The following is a 5,367-nucleotide window of genomic DNA, read 5'->3' as shown; positions in this document are numbered from 1 at the left end:
AACCAATATTCTCCCATTTCCTTGTCTTAAGGAGACACTGACTACAATAGGATACCTAATGGCTTTTTGGATATGTTTATTTCTATAAAATATTGCAAAAAAGGTGATGTGTAAGCTTAGTGCTTGAAATTTCTAATCTGATGCCTGCACCTTTGTCAACACTATGGGGGAGATTTATCAAACATGGTGTAAAGTGAAACTGGCTCAGCTGCCCCTAGCAACCAATCAGATTCCACCTTTCATTTCCAAAGAGTCTGTGTAGAATGAAAAGTGGAATCTCATTGGGGCTGCTAGGGGCAACTGAGCCAGTTTTACACCATGTTTGATAAATCTCCCCCTTAAGCATGCTCGAGTCCGATCAGTCGGCATTGAATAATAGTGGCTGAAGAACTTCGATGCAGCCCTAAGGTTGCCTGGAAAATGTAGATACTGACAAAGACTGTATCAATGTTTCAGATTTCCTAAGGCTGCATCAAACTTCTTCAGCCACCAGTATTCAAATGCTGACTGATTGGACTCGAGCATGCTCAAGTTGCGTTCATTTCTGCTAGTTTTCTGCCTGTTCACCAAGTTTGCTTTTTAAAAGAACACTAAGCAGATCCATCCACCAACCAATCAATAAGCACAAAGATCGACACGTAACTGTCATATACAAAAGCCACAAAAGCAAATGACTGGTGTACATCTGGATCCATATTTAAAGCGCAACTGTCATTTCAGGGCCATTTTTCTGAAAACATTAAATATCAACAGTACAAGCGATTTTAAGAAACTCTGTAATAGGTTTATGTACTAAAAGAGTTTCCTTCTGTAGTGAAAAGCAATCTCCCAGCCTCCCCCCTCACATCAAATGAAGCAGGATTTCTGTCTCCATTATGTGGCTATGGAGAGGGGAGGGGCTGTTAGGAGTGACTGAGCACGGAGGATTTCTGCACAGCACAACACCCTGCAATCTTCTCTCAGTAAGTTCATAGATAAGCACTGACCTTTCTGACACTGAATTTAGAGTTTTAGGTGCCCAGAGAGTCTACAAACAGCTGACCTATATGTCACCTCTTCCTGCTCCCTCATCTCCCTCAGCCCCTCCCCTCTTCATAGGCTTACAATGGAGAGAGCAGAACCCGTCTTCACTGGCTTCTCTGTAATGAAGACGGTGTTTGCCTGATAATGCACAGATAAGAAGTCAGGGGGGAGGCTGGGAGATTGCTTCTTGAGTACTGAAGTAGGCTTTTTTGGCTGATGAAACCTATTACAGAGTTTCTTAAAATCGCTTATACTACTGATTTCTGCAATAAAAAAAAAACATGACAGTTACGCTTTTAACTTGTTGAAGCTGGAGGTATGACTCTTTGATATATACTTGATGTTCAAATTTCTAATAATTTTTCTATATAAACCAACAGCAAACCATTCATCTTTAAATATTGCCTAAAAACATTCCTAGGACTTACCTCAACAAAAAATGAAGTAAGGGGCATTTCCAATAATAATGAAGAGCAGTACAAGGCGCCATTGAAATGGAACACAGACCAACTACAAGAACAAAATGTGAATGAAATAGAAGTGTTATAACTTAAAAGTATTACAAAGCATAGTAGCTAGCACATGTAGAACCATCTATAACTCATATGTTATAATGCATGGCTTACCTCAAAGGCCTTGTCGACAGATTCAATTGGATACAGCATGAAGAAAAATATTAAGGCAAAGAGAGCCAATACAGAGATTATAAAAAGATCTAAAGGAAGAAGAAAAGAAATAATTAAGGGGTTTCCCTTTACCCATTCCATACAATCTATAGAAAACTTCTCAAGTTAAGATTACATAATTTAAAAAGGAACCTGTCAGCTGTTTCAGCCAAGACCCGACTGAATACTGTATTCCTGGCTAAACTTTAAAGAGTCACTGTTGTATTTTTTTTTTTTTTTTGCAAAAAGCCTTTTCCCAGGTCCCCCCCCTCCTCCTCTTTTCCATCCACTGCAAAAATTTGAAAATTGTGACTTGTTGCATGAGTCACCCTGTGTTGTTCTAGGGAGAGGGGAGGGGGGAGGAGAAAGGGGAGTGTGCCGCAGCAGCAGAAAGCAGATAACAGAGGATTACAGGCAAGGAGCTGGGTGACAGCTGTAATCAGAGCTCAGAGAGGTCAGTGGTGACTGTCAAAGGAGATAGAGGTAAGGTAGGTATTTGTAGATTAACTCTTTGTTGTCCTGTTTTGGTCTTTTATTTAGCTCTCTCCATAGGAGAACAATGAAGACAGGGGAGAGCTTCAAAAATGCATTTTTCGGCTAATGAACCCAATTACAAAGTTTCTTAAAATCGCCTGGACTATTGATTTCTGCAATAAAAAAAAATTCACGACAGTGACACTTTAATATCATAATTTTTCATAAATGCTGCAGCTTTTCAGGGTAACTCCAGTGTACTAATGGTATGTTTACATGGCCAAAAGACAAGTCAATTTGAATGCAAAAATCACACCAATTTCAACATCCAAAACACCATTTGTCTCTTACTGAATTAGGTGACTATATATTTATTTTGACAAGAAAGCATGAAAATAAAAATATATTTATATTGTAAGGTCTTTAGAAACCATGTGCACCAAATGAAAAGATCATTTATGTGAACCTTTTAAAGTAATGTAGTCAAAGGATTGTACAGAATCACTGGAATCAGTCAATGTAGTCCAAAAAGACGACCAGAGACTGAATGACTTCACGGGCACATGGCAACAAATCTACACATCTTACAATATCTAGAAGGCTATAGTCATAGTAATTATGTCACATGGAGTACAGAAGTTCCAACCATATTATTTCTTGCAACGGCACATTTAAGTTTTAAGCCCCTATTCCGCGGGCCAACAGTGAGGAGCAAACGTGCGCTATTAGCTCGCTGCAGTCACTATTCCACGCAACAGCAGCGAGCGGGTAAGTACGGGAGGGGCCGCAGGGAGGCTGTTTGGGTGATCGCTAGATCTTCCTGGCAGCCCATAGAGGATAGCGGCGGTCTGCTGCTGCTGCTCCTATTCCATGGAGCGATGGCAGCAGATTGCTGCTATTCTAGTAGTTTGTCTTTCAACGTGTTTGAAAGACAAACAAAGCAACGATCAGCCGACATGAACGATGTTGGTTGATCGTTGCCAGATATCGGACAAATACGGACGATAATTGTTCCGTGGAATAGGGCCTTAGTGATCTCATTCTCTAGCTTCAGTTGAACAGAATATAGCTATTTGATTTTCCACGGTATACTTAACATGGTACACTTACAATTTTTGTAGCTAGGCTGGCGAAAGGGTTTTCCTTTTGAGAACACAACTGCCACAATGAGGTATTGGAAGCTGGACACAAAGAAGAGGTGGTGTTTTTCATAGTTTTTGATATTGTGGCTATCATGATGAGTGCTATTTCCAAGATGAGCATCCATGGAGACATTACATGCACTAAAATAGGGGGGAAAAATACAACTTAATATAAAACTAAGTATAAATGATAACAACCATGAACTAGTTTTAAAAGGGTACTCTGGAGAGTAAAAATTATTAAAACATTGTTTTAATATTTTATTTAATATACATTTGTGTCGGGAAATGCCCAAGACTTGGTCTCTTCCCTCTCCACTGTGCAAGCATGTAGGCTGCTCTGCATCAATGGTGATATGCACACCACAGCAGTGATTGAGACAGTCCTGCAGTTCTCGACGCAAACGCTGGTGGAAGCAGAGGCCCGTGTAATTAAAATAGATGTATAAAAAAGAAATTTTACGCTCCACGGTAGCCTTTAAACTTGGTTGACTTCAAAATTTTACTCACTTGCTGCTGGAGTTCCAGACCTCGTACCAGGGCTCTTGTTTTACAAATGTGAAAGCCATGGTCTGGAATGTCACGCAAATAACGATTTGGGAGAGGACAGAAAAGAGAAGTGGTCCCGAGATGAGACAGACGGAGGTCTTTGTGCAACCAACTCTTTCCAGGCTGGGTTTAAACTCACTGGAGAAGGTAAAAATCCTTAATCATTGCCACATAAATTTTATTTGCTCCACAAAGGATGGTTATATAAATACAATAAAGCTAGAGACACACACAATTTATTTATTTTTGAAAACTGAAACTCCGTCCATTTATCCCAATCACCACCCCCACACACACATACATACATAGCAAAATACCTACTTGTAAACACCACCACCAAGATTATTGCCAGGTCTATGAAAAGAAACTGGGAGTCTCCTAAGTTGCTCAGAATCTACAGGAAGAAGATAAGTTTTAAAAGATGTTGAAGTGGCTAAGAAGCAACAAAACAGTCACGTAACTTCAATACACATCGAAACCTACTTGCTTCAGATAATCTATTAGTGTAGAACAGACAGACGAGAGACTAAAGTATTTTTCACACAGTGCATATATATATATATATATATGTGTGTGTGTGTGTGTGTTTGTTTTTTTTGTATGGAATCCGACATAAGCAACAAAATGATTGTGCACACACTCAAAATTACAAGAAAAAAAACAAACAACCAAAACAGAAGCATTTAAAAAAAAAAAAAAAAAAGTAAAATTTCACATGGGTCCAGTAAAATAACCACAAAGCATTATATGGAGATTCAAGCATATAGAGATACACAGTTCCCAAAACAGCATCATACATATAGTGGGGAAAACAAGTATTTGATACACTGCTGGTTTTGCAAGTTTTCCCACCTACAAATAATGGAGAGGTCTGCAATTTTTATCATAGGTACCGTATTTTCCGGCGTATAAGGCGACTGGGCATATAAGACGACCCTTGACTTTTACGAAGATGGTCAGGGGTTTGCCTTATATGCAGTAAAATGTTAACCCCTTCCTGACCACAGCCCTGCTGCGGTCAGGCAGGAGTTAGCAGCAGCTTAATTAAAAAACAAACAAAACACATTTAGCTCACCTGGGGCCTGTTCCCAGCCTCTGTGCGCCTCCCGTACCGTTCCTGGCGCAGGCAGTGCAACGTACAACCTCTCCTGGGCACCCAAGCGTCTCAGAGAGGCTCGAAGACACTCGGCCAGGTAAGCATCGGGAGAAAGAAAGGCGCCGGAAGTTTTTTTTATAGTGGTCGCCCCATACGGTGGGGATGGGCCATTTTTATGTAATAATATGCAAAATAATAAGTTAAAAATTGTACGTAATTTTCGTTTTTTTTTTTAAATATATAGGTTCTGGCACGTACAGTTGAAGTGTACTTATGATAAAAAAAAATTACAGATCTCTCCGTTCTTTGCAGGTGGGAAAACTTGGAAAATTGGCAGTGTTTTAAATACTTATTTTCCCCACTGTACATAATGCTTTTTATGAGCAATGTCACCACTAGTGATGAGCGAGTACTAAAA

At 39.7% G+C, this 5,367-nt stretch overlaps 1 long non-coding RNA gene across 1 annotated transcript; it reads right to left on the bottom strand.

Moving 5' to 3' along the window:
• Window positions 1-1,470: 1,470 nt before the first annotated feature.
• Window positions 1,471-3,359, bottom strand: LOC138775378 (uncharacterized). The gene is made up of 3 exons (XR_011360542.1): window positions 3,273-3,359; window positions 1,650-1,738; window positions 1,471-1,533 (listed from the first exon to the last, which is right to left on the bottom strand). It is a non-coding gene; the product is annotated as an uncharacterized lncRNA (long non-coding RNA).
• Between the last annotated feature and the right edge of the window lie 2,008 nt (window positions 3,360-5,367).

Source organism: Dendropsophus ebraccatus, unplaced genomic scaffold (assembly GCF_027789765.1).
Source record: "Dendropsophus ebraccatus isolate aDenEbr1 unplaced genomic scaffold, aDenEbr1.pat pat_scaffold_1584_ctg1, whole genome shotgun sequence".
NCBI lineage: Eukaryota > Metazoa > Chordata > Amphibia > Anura > Hylidae > Dendropsophus > Dendropsophus ebraccatus.
Note: the sequence above shows the minus strand (reverse complement) of the source record. Positions and strands in the feature narration are given on the sequence as shown.